The sequence below is a fragment of the Vombatus ursinus genome, unplaced genomic scaffold (assembly GCF_900497805.2).
Source record: "Vombatus ursinus unplaced genomic scaffold, bare-nosed wombat genome assembly UNPS02013930.1, whole genome shotgun sequence".
Taxonomy (NCBI): domain Eukaryota; kingdom Metazoa; phylum Chordata; class Mammalia; order Diprotodontia; family Vombatidae; genus Vombatus; species Vombatus ursinus.
Window position 1 is genome coordinate 321,645 of NW_020953708.1, and position 14,902 is coordinate 336,546.

Consider the following 14,902-nt stretch of genomic DNA (forward strand, 5'->3'; position numbering starts at 1 on the left):
AACAACAAAAAAAGAGAAAATAGTATTTTGATATGCATTAAGACTTCATAGTTCTTTCCCTGGATATAGATAGCCTTTTCCATCTTTAGTCTCTTGGAATTGTCTTAGACCATTGCATTGCTGAAAGGAGCTAAGTCTATCAAAGTTGGTCATTGTACAATGTTGCTGTTACTGTGTACAGTGTTCTTCTGGTTCTACTCACTTCACTCAGCATCAGTTAGTATTCCGTTACATTCATATGCCACAACTTGTTCAGCCATTCTCCAATGGATGGGCATCTCCTTGACTTCCAATTCTTGGCCACCACAAAAAGAGCTGTTATAAATATTTATGTACAAATGGATCCTTTTCTCATTTTTATGATCTCTTTGGGATACAGTCCTAGAAGTGGTATTGCTGGATTAAAGGATATGCACATTTTTATGGCCCTTTGGGCATAGTTCCAAACTGCTCTCCAGAATAGCTGGATCAATTCACAACTTCACCAATAATGCATTAGTGTTCTAATTTTCCCACATCTTCTCCACCATTTATCATTTTCCTGTTTTGTCATGTTAGCCAATCTGATAGGTGTGATGTGGTACTTCAGAGTTGTTTTGATTTGCATTTCTCTAATCAATAGTAATTTAGAGCATTTTTTCATATGACTATAGATAGCTTTAATTTCTTCATCTGAAAATTGCCTGTTCATATCCTTTGACCATGTATCAATTGGAGAATGACTTGTATTCTTGTAAATTAGACTCAGTTCTCTATATATTTTAGAAATGAGGCCTTTATCAGATACTGGCTATAAAAATTGTTTCCCCACGTTCTGTTTTCCTCCTAACCTTGGTTGCCTTAGCTTTGTTTATGCAAAACCTTTTTAATTGAATGTAATCAAAATTATCCATTTTGCATTGTATAATGTTCTGTCTCTTGTTTGGTCATAATTTCTTCCTTCTCTATAGATATAACAGGTAAGCTATTCCTTGCTCTCCTTATTATCACCCTTTATGTCTAAATCATATATCCATTTTGACCTTATCTTGGTATATGGTGTGAGATGTTGGTCTATGCCTAGTTTCTGTCATGCTATTTTCCAGTTTTCCCAGCAGTTTTTGTTAAATAGTGAGGTGGAGAGGCAATTGGGGTTAAGTGACTTGCCCAGGGTCACACAGCTAGTGAATGTCAAGTGTCTGGTCTGAGACCAGATTTGAACTCAAATTCTCCTGTCTCTAGGGCTGGTGCTCTATCCTCTGCGCCACCTAGCTGCCCCTAACTAGTGAGTTCTTATCCCAGAAGCTGGAGTCTTTGGGTTTATCAAACAGTAGATTACTATAGTCATTGACTACTATGTCTTGTGTACCTCACCTATTCCACTGATTCACCACTCTGTTTCTTAGCCAGTACCAAGTAGTTTTGATGATTGCTGTTTTATAATATAATTTTAGATCTGGAACAGTTAGGTCACCTTTCCTTCCATTTCTTTTCATTAATTCCCTTGATATTCTAGACCTTTTGTTCTTCCAGATGAATTTTGTTATTATTTTTTCTAGTTCTATAAAGTAATTTTTGGTAGTTTGATTGGTATGGCACTGAATAGGTAAATTAATTTAGGTAGAATTATCATTTTTATTATATTAGCTCAGTCTACCCATGAGCAGCTGATGTTTTACCAATTATTTAGATCTGACTTTATTTGTGTTAAAAGTGTTTTGTAATTATGTTCATATAGTTCCTGAGTTTGTCTTGGCCAGTAGACTCCCAAATATTTTATGTTGTTTACAGTTACTTTAAATGGAATTTCTCTTTCTATCTCTTGCTGTTGGGCTTTGTTATTAATATATATATACATATATATATATGCTGATAATTTACGTGAGTTTATTTTATATCCTGCAACTTTGTTAAAGTGAATTATTTCAAGTAGTTTTTAGTTGATTCTCTATGATTCTCTAAGTATACCATCACAACATCTGCAAAAAGTGATAGCTTTGTTTCTTCATTGCCTATTCTAATTCCTTCAATTTCTATTTCTTCTCTTATTGCTAAAGCTAACAGTTCTAATAAAATATTGAATAACAGTGGTGATAACGGACATCCTTGTTTCACCCCTAATATTATTGGAAATGCTTCTAGCTTATCCCCATTACATATAATGCTTGCTGATGGTTTTAGATAAATGCTACTTATCATTTTAAGGAAAATTCCATAGTGTCCTTAATAGGAATGGGTGTTGTATTTTGTCAAAAGCTTTTTCTGCATCTATTAAGATAACCATATGGTTTCTGTTAATTTTGTTACTTGTTTGTTATTTGTTTGGTCAATTATGCTGTTAGTTTTCTTAATACTGAACCAGTCCTAAATTCCTGGTAGAAATCCCACATGGTCATAGTGTATTATCCTTGTGATAAGTTGCTGTTATCTCTTTGCTAATATTTTGTTTAAAGTTCTTGCATATACATTCATCAGGGAAATTGGTCTATAATTTTATTTTTCTGTTTTGGCTCTTACTGGTTTAGGTATTACTTCCATATTTGTATTGTAAGAACAATTTGGCAAGACTCCTTCTTTGCCTATTTTTCCAAATAGTTTATATAGTATTGGGATTAATTGTTCTTTAAATGTTTGGTAGATGGGGGCAGCTAGGTGGCGCAGTGAATAGAGCACTGGCCCTGAAGTCAGGAGGACCAGAGTTCAAATCAGGCCTCAGACGCATAACACTCACTAGATATGTGACTCTGGGCAAGTCACTTAACCCCAATTGCCTCACCAAAAGAAAAAAAATGTTCGGTAGAATTCATTTGTAAATCTATCTGGCCCTGGAGATTTTTTTCTTAAGAGTAGTCATCAATGGCATGTTCAATTTCTTTTTCTGAAATGAGATTATTTAAGTATTTTATTTTTCTTCTGTTAATTTGGGCAATATATATTTTTTATATGTTCATCCATTTCACTTGGATAGTCAGATTTATTGGCATACAGTTGGGCAAAATATATTCTAATTATTGTTTTGATTTCCTCTTCATTAGTGGTGAATTCACCCTTTTCATTTTTGATACTGGTAATGTGGTTTTCCTCTTTCTTTTTTATTAATCAAATTACCCAAAGGTTTATCTATTTTATTGTTTCTTCATAAACCAGCTCTTAGTTTTGTTAGTTCAACAGTTTTCTTAATTTCAATTTTATTAATCCATTTATTTTCAGAATTTCTAATTTTGTATTTAATTAGGGATTTTTAATTTGCTTTTTCTAGCTTTTTTAGTTGCATGCCTAATTCATTGATCTTCTCTTTATTTTATTCTTATAAGCATTTGGGGCCATTCTTTGTAATGATGACAGTAATATACTCCAGCATCTTCAGTTTTGACAGTGTTAATTGTGAGGCTAAAACTTTTTTTTTTTAGGCAATTGGGGTTAAGTGACTTGCCCAGGGTCACACAGCTAGTTAGTGACAAGTGTTTGCTCTGAGGCCAGATTTGAACTCAGGTCCTCCTGACTTCAGGGCCAGTACTCTATCCATTGCACCACCTAGCTGCCCCTGAAACTTCTCTTATGACTAATTTCACTGAACCTGGTGGGGACCCCTGACTTCAAGCTGGAGCTTCATAGATGAGGAGATTGAGAGATTGACCAAGTATATTAGTTTCGATTGGTTTTTGACTAAAGAGCTACAGTCTTTTCAGTAGTGCTCAACTCTTTGTGATCCTATTTGGAGTTTTCTTGGCAAAGATAATGGAGTGGTTTGCCATTTCCTTCTCCAGCTAATTTTACAGATGAGAAACTGAGGCAAACAAGATTAAGTGACTTGACCAGCGTCACACCTTTAGTAAATTTCTGAGGCCAGATTTCAACTCAGGATGATGAGTCTTCCTGGCACTCTATCCACTCTGCCACCTAGCTGCTCTGTTTCTGTTAAATATTTACTAATGTCCTGACCAGCCTTGCAGCAGATGGTGACTCTCTCTCCTGGAGATGCAGACAGGGCAGCTAGAGACTGTGTCAGCACAATTTGCCCAACAGCATGTATAAGGAGAAAGAGAAGACAAAGGTTTCCAAGTGTTAACCAGCTTCAATCTCACTGACTATTATGTGCTACTAGCTAGACTTCTCTTACAGAATTTTAAAATTTGAGGAATTTACTCTGATCAAAAATGACAACAAAAGAATGTTAATGATCACATTCCATGTTTTTGTGTTTTCTCCTTCCTTACCTAGGAGCTAGAGCAGCAAGAAAAAGATCAATAGAACTGTGGACTTCATCTTTATACTGTGTCCTTCCCTGGACTGATGCCTGGGTTGGAGAATAATAGGCACCAAAGATAAGGGCTCTAAGCAGCAGGAATAGGCTGGGATGGGGAGAGGTCAGGGTGAGTTTTGGGGAGGGAACATGAAAAGCAGACTGACTCTGGAGAAAGGTCTGGAGTTTTGCTGCAAATCTGGTTCTCCTCCAGGGCTCACGACATGGACAGTTCCTCCCTAAACATCTTGGTCATGACAGGAAGACAAATTCAAATTCAGGACTTTTTTTTCACCCCTAATTGGTGAGTGGCAAATTATTGCCCTGTTCTCCAATCCTGTTCTATCCTCAGTCTCAGAAGGTGTTATCTATAACAGGGGGAGGGCAGCATATAGGAAATATGTCCTGCACCTTTTCATCCATTCTCTTCTTGACCTTGATCTGTCTTCTTCTAATATATTAACTGTAAACTAAATGTTCCATGAACATTCCTACCTTACCACTTTTGCTCATCCCCAAAGAATAAACCCCTTTTTAAATTTGTGTCCATTTGAAATTCTGGAAACTTTAAACAATCCCTCTACGGTAGCGTTGCTTTACAAAACCATTTTAAAGTAAGTTGAAAACTTAAAAATCCTTTCAGTCTATGAATCTTGTGCTCAGCAATGAGAGAGAGTCTATCTTCCATTCCAGCCTTCATAACTTTGGTGTCCATCTCAATGATTAGATGACTTCATTGACCTTGATCCCAGATCAGAACCTACCCTAGTAGATATAATGAGTCTCTGCACTAGGTCAGAGCTAGAATGTAGGAATGACTACTTTCAAGAAAAACTACCTGTAGGTGAAGCAAAGGCTTCCCTTTTCTCCAACTTGGGCAGTTTTGTACGTTGCTATGGATTATCACTGTTAAGACATTTTATCATAGATTCCTGGAGAATCAGAAGATCAGAAAGGGGAAGGGGTCAGGATTTGAGATATACTACCCAAGTAACTACCTTCCATCTCCCCAAAATTGACCCATTCATCAACAGTTCCCAGTGAATTACCTCTATCAGAGGCCTTTCATCCAAATGGGTACTAGCACTCATAGACTGGGAGCACTAGAGGGAAGTCTATTGATACTAAGGAAAAGGAAATAGGGATAACTTTGAATGGCTGGCTTTTTAGTACTCTTTCATATAAACACTTACCATTGTAATTCATATGGCCAATTAACCAACAAAACTTAATCAGCTTTTAGAGAAGCTATTTACTAAGAAGGTATAATAAGAATAATTAATTCTATACATTTTTGAATGTTTAAATTGGATGAGATGGCCACTAAAGCCATCTATCAGCTCCAAGTTATGGAAGTCTGTGGTTCTGTTCATTCATTAAAGACTACCAAAAAGAAAGAAAACATAGATGAGGACATGACAAACGGTGAATAAACTTGTCACACAGTCATAAGAGTAGTGATGAGGGACTTCAGTCATATGGAGATAAAATATTTCTACAGGTTTAAATGATCATTTCATCCTTCAAGAAAAATAGGAGCCCAATGATAAAAAACTCTATACTGAACCAAATTTTCATCACTAGAACGGAACTAATGGGAAGTTGCGGAGGAAGTGGCCAATCCAACCTGGAGATTGTGTTAGCAAAGGTGTCAACTGAAAACAAACACCCAAATCTAAAAAATTTTACTAAAGAATTTCATTAAATTAGTTCAGCACAGGAGACAGCTAGAAAAGGTTGACATTATCCAAATGTAACACAGGAAGCTCCCCCTAAACGTTAGCTCTTAGTTTTACTGAGCCCATCCACCAGACGACAGGCATTCCCCAGGAACAGGTACACACTCTCCACGTCTCCTGGTTTCCCTCGGGTCAGTGTCCGTGACGGAGGAACCAGACACAAAGGAGCATGGCCTTGCCCTGGCCGGCGCCCCCTTGACCTCTCCTGCTGCCCCGGGCCCGCTCTTGTCCTGCTCCTCCTGGAAGCCCCAGGGGGCTGAGCGAGCGCTCCGGGCATCCAGCCCCAACCCCTGGTTTCCCTCCTCAGAGCCGTGGCTTCCCTGCGTGTTTACGTCACTTCCTGCGGGAAAATGCGGGCGCACAGGAAGCATGGCATTAGAGCCAAGGCCTGTGGTGACTGGCTGCAGGAGTGGGAGAGACTGGGCTGGACTAGCCTCGGAAGAGCATCAGGGCCCCTCGAGGTCTGGGACCCCACGCCTGGTGACTTCCCGTGGGTTCTGGGGCTGTGAAGACCACGCACGAGGTAAGGCGAGGAGCGGAGGGGGCGGGACTCCTGGCAGGGAGGGCGGGGAGGGACGGGGCAGATACGGAGGCAAGACCGTATTCCAGGCCGGGAGAAGAGCAGAGCCCAGGCATACGCAGAAGGCGCCTCAGCCTCCAGACTACGATTCCCAGAAGGCCGTGCTCGCCTCCGGGGCATTTTCCAAGCTCAAGAGCGGGAGGGACTTCTCTTAGTATGACACTTCCGCTTCCTTTTCTCTCTGCCTTTTCCATTCTTGCTGGTTCCCGCTTCTTTTTCTCTGTCCTGGGCTGAAGTGTGACGGGGTGAGCGGGGGCCGAGAGCGGGGCCGGGCCCAGGCGGAGCCGGTTGCGGGGTGCGGCGGGGTCGGAGCACCAGGGACTAGCTGGAAAGCACACGGAGAATGAGAGGAGCGTCCGCCAGAAGAGGAAGGAAGCCCCCGAGGGTCTCAGAGGTCTGGGGGTGGCTAGTGCGTGGGGGGGGAGGGCGGGGGTTGGAGGCTGAGCAGGGGGAGGCGGAGCTTGGGGGCGGATTCCAATCCTCCTTCAGTCACGCCTGCATCCTGTGACCCGGTCAGGGTCTCCCCTCCAGGCCTCAGGCCTTCCCCTGTGCCCAGAGTCCCAGGGAATGTGCTCCCCATGTGTGTCTGTCTGGTCCTCGGTGCGTACTTCTTGTGGCCTCATCTCCTCCTCCCAGCATCCTCCTGGGTAACCCCTTCTCCAGGAAGCCCTCCCTGATGCTGCCGGGGACCCGTGCCCTCCCCCTGCTGAAAGGATCATCTGTCTGTCCTCAAGTTTGTCTCTAAAGAGATGCTGGCCCCAAGACAGTGCCCTCCACTCCCCAGGAAAGAAATGACCCCTTCCTTTTGGTCCCCTCCCACCTCCACCCCTACCCCCTGCCCTGCTCCCTGATCTCCTTGCAGTGGAGAAGTGGGAATGTCTGGTCTGAGCAGGGCAGACCCCCAGCGTGACCCCTCATTCTCCTGCTTCTCCTTTCCTCCCCAGCTCTACCTTCAGTGGCCTCTGCTCTGCCCCAGGAGGACAGCCTGGAGGAAGAGGGAATGGCTCCTGCCCTGACAGCCAGGCCCGGGAAGGTGAGTGCCACTTGCTGCTTTCCTGAACTAGCATCTCAGGCCAGAGATGGGGGATAGGTTTCTTTGTCCTGTGCTGTAACACTAGGAATTGTGGGCATCAGAGAATCATAACCATAGAACCAATTTATCTTCTCTACACACAAAAAAAGATCTAATTACATTTACTTTGTGTTTTTTTCCCCTCCAATCCTTCCCCCACCCATTGAGAAAACAAATAATAGGATATCCATTATACAGGTGAAATAATGCAAAAAATTTCCATACTAGCCCTCCTCCCAAAAAAATCCAAAAAAATGAAAGTGAAAAAGATGGTTAAATCTGCAGAGTTTCTCGATTCTCTCTCTTTTTTTAAAGGCAATTGAGGTTAAGTGACTTGCCCAGGGTCACATAGAGAATAAGTGTTAAGTATCTGGTCTGAGACCGGATTGCCACCTAGCTGCCCCCTCAATTTTCTCTTTATTTTTTTTTAATGAGTTCTTTGGAATTTTCTTGAATCATTTTATTTATCAGAGTAGCTAAGCCTTTCACGGTTGATTATTATTGCTGCTACTATGCCCAGTCTTCTAGTTCTGCTAACTTTTCACATTTATTGATTTTATTTTTAATTTATGGAATAAAATAAGCATTTCCATTACATAGTATAACAAGAAAGATAATTGCTTGTAAAACTGCAAATCGGTTATGTATACCTTGCTATTCATTTAAAACATATAATAAAATTATGTAAATTTCTTTTTTTTCCACTTCTCTTCCCTGCCTCTTCCTGTGGCTACCATCAGACACAAATAGGCGTGTGTATATGCATGCGTGTATGTACATACTCTGTATGCATATATGCATGTATACACATATGCATATATATGTATATATACACATGTATTTACATATATGTATATATGCACAATCATTCTATACATGCTTTTATTTATCATTTCTTTCTCTGGATGCAGATAGCATCTTTCTTCATATGTCCTTCATAGTTAATTTATAATACTCAAAATAACTTATTCCTTCAGAGTCATTTTAAAAACAATATTGCTGTTACTGTATTCGGTGTTCTCTTGGTTCTGCTCATTTCACCCTTCATTATTTTGTGCAAATCTTTCCATGTTTTTCCAAGATCGCTGAACTCATCATTTCTTATACTACAGTAGTATTCCATCACAATCATGTACCACAATTATATACCACAATCATATTCACAATTGATGGAAATCCCTACAGTTTTCAGTTCTTCTTTGCCACCACAAATAGAGCTGCTATAAACATTTTAGAACATATAGGTTCTTTTTCATTTTCCGTAATTATCTTTGAAAATAGACGTAGTAGGGGGCAGAGCCAAGATGGTGGAGTAAAAGCAGTGACTTGCTTTAGGTCTCCCCCAAACCCCTCCAAATACCTGTAAAAAATGGCTCTAAACCAATTCTAGAGCAGCAGAACCCACAAAAAGACCGTGAAACAAATTTCCAGCGCAAGACAACCTGAATCATTGATTGGAAAGGTCTGTTGTGCCTGGCAAGGGAGCATAGTTTAGCATGGGCCATGCAGGCAAAAACTGTGCCTCAGCGAACCTGGAGCAGGCGTCAGGGGACTAAAGCACGGCATCTGTGGCAGTTTCCAGACTTCTCAACCCACAAACACCAAAGACAACTTAGAAAGTCAGTGACTGCAGTGAGAGAGAAGCTTGGTCCCAGTCCCAGCACAGCCATGTGGCGGCGGCTGCTTCCGGAGCTCTCGGCCCATAGATGGCAGGGAAATCGAATGGCTGATCGGAGGAGGATTGCAGGGATCTCTTTGCTGGTGCTGAGGCAAGATTTTCTTGCTTTGCCCATGCTTGGATCTGGGTTGCAGTTCTGGGTGGTGGTCCTGGGGCAAGGAGGAGTGCTGGTGTGGTGGAGCTTGTGATGGCGGTGGAAAGGGAATCCTCCTCACATTTCCAAGGCAGAAAAGAGTGCTTGTGGTCACTTATAGACCAGAGCCCAGGCCAAGAAAGGAGAAAACACCTCTCATTTGATCATACCACCTTGGAAGAACTGAAAACTTACAGGTCCCTAGAAATATTTCTGAAAACAGCTTCACAAAAACCCTGAAGCTTAGGACAGTACATTCTCCACACTGGATGCAGACCCCCTATCTTAACAAAGAGTTTAAAAGTTAAGTAATTGGCTGGGAGCATGAGCAAACTGTGCAAAAAAAAAAGTCAGACCATAGAATCTTACTTTGGTGACAAAGAAGATCAAAACATACAACCAGAAGAAGACAACAAAGTCAAAGCTCCTACATCCTAAGCCTCCAAGAAAAATATGGATCAGTCCCAGGCCATGGAAGAACTCAAAAAGAATTTTGAGAAGCAGGTAACAGAAGTAGAGGAAAAGTTGGGAAGAGAAATGAGAATGATGCAAGAAAATCGTGAAAAAGTAGTTAACAGCTTGCTAAAGGAGACCCAAAAAAATACTAAAGAAAATAACACCTTAAAAAATAGCCTAACCCAAATGGCAAAAGAGGTCCAAAAAGTCAATGAGGAGAAAAATGCCTTAAAAAGCAGAATTGGCCAAATGGAAAAGGATGTCCAAAGGCTCCCTGAAGAAAATACTTCCTAAAAAATTAGAATGGAGCAAATGGAAGCTAATGACATCATGAGAAATAAGCAAATTGTAAAACAAAAGCAAAAGAATGAAAAAAAATAGAAGACAATGTGAAATATTTCATTGGAAAATCAGCTGACCTGGAGAATAGATCCAGGAGAGGTAATCTAAAAATTATTGGCCTACCTGAAAGCCATGATCAAAAAAAGAGTCTAGACATCATCTTTCAAGAAATTATCAAGGAAAACTGCCCTGATATTCTAGAACCAGAGGGTAAAATAAAAATGGAAAGAATCCACCGATCTCCTCCTGAAAGAGATCCCCAAAGGAAAACCTCTAGGAATATTATTATAGCTAAATTCAAGAGTTTCTGTGTCAAGGAGAAAATAATGCAAGCAGCCAGAAAGAAACAATTCAAGTATTGTGGAAACACATTGAGGATAACACAAGATTTAGCAGCTTCTACATTAAGGAACTGGAGAGCTTGGAATATGATATTCCAGAGGTCAACACAGATAGGATTATAGCCAAGAATCATCTACCCAGCAAAACTGAGTGTCATCCTTCAGGGGAAAAAATGGACATTCAGTGACATAGAGGACTTTCAAGCATTCTTGATGAAAAGATGAGAGCTGAATAGAAAATTTGACTTTCAAATACAAGACTCAAGAAAAGCATGAAAAGGTAAACGGGAAAGAGAAATCTTAAGGGACTTATTAAGGTCGAACTGTTTACATTCCTGTGTGGAAAGATGATATTTGTAACACATGAGACCTTTGTCAGTATTAGGGTGGTGGGAGGGAAAAAATTATATGTATAGATAGATTGAGGGCACAGGGTGAGTTGAGGATGAAGGGGTGATATCTAAAAAATAAAATTAAGGGGTGAGAGGATTATACTGGGAGGAGAAAAGGAGAGGTAGAATGGGGTAAATTATCTCACACAAAACAGACAAGAAAAAGGTTATACAGTGGAGGGGAAGTTGGGGAAGGTGAGAGGGAATGAGTGAGTCTTATTCTCATCAGATTTGGCTTAAGGAGAGAATAACATACACAGTCAATTGGGTATGGAAATCTATCTTACCCTACAAGAAGATAGGGGAGCAGAGAATAAGCGAAGGGAGGAATGATAGAAAGGAAGGCAGATTGGTGGAGGGGGAAATCAGAAGTAAACATTTCTGAGGAGGAACAGGGTCAAAAGAGAGAATAGAATAAAGGGGGAGTGGGATAGGATGAAGGGAAATATAGTAGTTTTCCATAGCATGAATACTATGGAAGTGTTTTGCATGACTACACATGTATAACCTGTATCAAGTTGCTTGCCATCTCGATGAAGGTGGGTGGGGAGGTAAGAAGGGACAGAATTTGGAATCCAAAGCTTTAAAAACAAATGTTAAAAATTGTTTTTACATACACCTGGGAAATAAGATGTACAGTCAGTGGGGTATAGAAATCTTTTCTGCCCTACAGGAAAATAGAAGGGGAAGGGGAGAAGGCGGGGGTTGACTGGAGGGAGGGCAGATTAGGGGAAAGGGTATTAAGAATGCTCGCCATCTTGGGGTGGGGGGAAGGGTGAGATGGAGAGAAAATTTGGAACTCAAAATCTTGTGGAAATGAATGTTGAAAACTAAAAAGAAATTAATTAACAACAATAACAAAAAGAAAATAGATCAAGTACTGGTATTGCTGAATCAACAGGTATAGGTTATTTGATAACTCTTAGGCATAATTCCGTCTTGCTCTTCAAAATGTTTGGATCAGTTCACAATTTTACCAACAATGAATTAACATCCCAATTTTTCCACATCCCCTTCAGAATTTGTTGCTTTCCCCTTCAGTCATTGTGTTTTTTTTTTAATTAATTTTTTTTTATTTTTAGTTTTCAGCATTTACTTCCACAAGATTTTGAGTTCCAAATTTTCACCTCATCTCGCCCCTTGCCCCACCCCAAGATGGCATGCATTCTGAATACCCCTTCCTCTAGTCTGCTTTCCCTGCTATCTCTCCTCCCCTTCCCCTTCCATTTTCCTGTAGGGCAGGATAGATTTCAGTACCCCATTTCCTGTATTTCTTATTTCCCAGTTGCGTGTGAAAATATCTTTTTTGAACGTGTTTTTTTAAACTTTGGGTTCCAAATTTTCTCCCTTCCTCTCTCCCCACCCACCCTCATTGAAAAGGCAAGCAGCTCAATATAGGCTATACTTGTGCAGTTATGCAAAGGAGACATGCTGTGAAAAACTAACTCTATTTTCCTTAATCCTATTCTGCCCCCCCATTTATTCTATTCTTTCTTTTGACCCTGTCCCTCTTCAGAAGTATTAGCTTCTGATTACCCCCTTTCCCAATCTGCCCTCTCTATCATTCCCCTACTCTCTTGTCCCCTTCCCCCCCTGCCTATTTTCCTGTAGGGTAAGACAAATTTCCATACCCAATTGAGTGTGTATGTTATACCCTCCTTAAGTCAAATCCTATGAGAATAAGATTCACTCATTTCCTCTCACCTTCCCCTGGTTCCCCTCCACTGTAAGAGCCTTTTCTTTTCTGTTTTTTTGTGAGATGATTTACCCTGTTCTACCTTTCCCTTTTTCCTTCTCCTAGTATAATCCTCTCTCACCCCTTAATTTTATTCTCTGGATATGACCGCTTCATCTTCAACTCACCCTGTGCCCTCTATCTATATATCTGTCTATCTATCTGTCTGTCTATCTATCTGTCTATCTATCTACATATATATGTATACATACGTATAATTTTTTCCTTCCAACTACCCTAATACTGACAAAGGTCTCATGATATACAAATATCATCTTTCCATGCAGGAATGTAAACAGTTCAACCTTAATAAGTCCCTTATGATTTTCTCTTTCCTGTTTACCTCTTCATGTTCCACTTGAGTCTTGTATTGGAAAGTCAAATTTTCTATTCAGCTCTGGTCTTTTCATCAAGAATGCTTGAAAATCCTCTATTTCACTGAATGACCATTTTTTCCCCTACAGGATTACACTCAGTTTTGCTGGGTAGGTGATTCTAGGTTGTAGTCTTAACTCCTTTGTCCTCTGGAATATCATACTCCATGCCCTCCTGACTCTTAATGTAGAAGCTGCTAAATCTTGTGTTATCCTGATTGTGTTTCCACAATACTTGAATTGTTTCTTTTTGGCTGCTTGTAATATTTTCTCCTTGACCTGGGAACTCTGGAATTTGGCTTTAATATTCCTAGGAGTTTTCCTTTGGGGGATCTCTTTCAGGAGGAGATTGGTGGATTCTTTCCATTTCTATTTTGCCCTTTGGTTCTAAAATATCAGGGCGGTTTTCAATGATGATTTCTTGAAAGATGATGTTTAGGCTCTTTTTTTGATCATGGCTTTCAGATAGTCCAATAATTTTAAAATTCTCTCTCCTGGATCTATTTTCCAGGTCAGTTGTTTTTCCAATGAGATATTTCACATTGTTTTCTAATTTTTCATTCTTTCGGATTTGTTTTACATTGTCTTGATTTCTCATAAAGTCACTAGCTTCTAATTGCTCTATTCTAATTTTTAAGGAAGTATTTTCTTCAGTAATCTTTTGGATTTCCTTTTCCATTTGTCCAATTTTACTCTTTAGGGCATTCTTTTCTACATTGGCTTTTTGGACCTCTTTTGCCATTTGGGTTAGTCTATTTTTTAAGGTGTTATTTTCTTCAGTATTTTTTTGGGTCTCCTTTAGCAAGCTGTTAACTTGCTTTTCATGATTTTCTTGCATCACTCTCATTTCTCTTTCCAGTTTTTCCTCTACTTCTCTTACTTGCTTCTCAAAATCCCTTTTGAGGTCTTCAGGGACCTGGGACTGATTCGTATTTTTCTTGGAAGTTTTGGATGTAGAAGTTTTGGATGTAGGAGCTTTGGCTTTGTTGTCTTCTTCTGGTTGTATGTTTTGATCTTCTTTGTCACCAAAGTAAGATAATATAGTCTGACTCTTTTCGTGCTGCTTGCTCATGATCCCAACCAATTATTTGAGTTTTAAACTCTTTGTTAAGGTAGGAGTCTATTTCCAATGTGGAGAATGTACTGTCCCAAGCTTTGGGGGTTTGTACAGCTGTTTTCAGAGATACTTCCAGGGACCTGAAAAGTGTCAGTTCTTCCAAGGTGCTATGATAAGGGGCGAGGTGTTTCCTCTCCACCGCCACAACAAGCTCCACCACGCCAGCGCTCCTCCTCACCCCAGGATTGCCCCTCAGAACTGTGACCCAGATCCTAGCACAGGTAAAGCAAAAGATTCCTGCCTCAGCCCTGGCAAAGAGATCCTTGCAATCCCCCTCTGATTAGCCACTTGATTCCCCCTCAGTCTGTGGGCCAGCTGCTGCCATCAGGGCGGCTGAGATCTAGCTTCTTCTCTCACCGCAGTAACAGACTTTTCCCACTGACCTTCTAAGTTGTCTTTGGCATTCGTGGGTTGAGAAGTCTGGAAACTGCCACAGCTGCCCGCGATTCAGTCCTCTGAGGCCTGCTGCAGGGTTGCTGCTGCCTGCGTGCCCATGTTGAACTGTGCTCCTCTCCCTGCCCGGCGCGATATACCTTTATGATCAGCCATCCAGGTTGTCTTGGGCTGGAAATTTGTTTTACTCTGTTTTTTTGTGTGTTCTGCTGCTTTAGAATTTGTTTAGAGCCATTTTTTGTAGGTATTTGGAGGGATTTGGGGGAGCGCTCTAGCAGGTCACTGCTTTTCCTCTACCATCTTGGCTCTGCGCCCCCTTTTTTTTTTT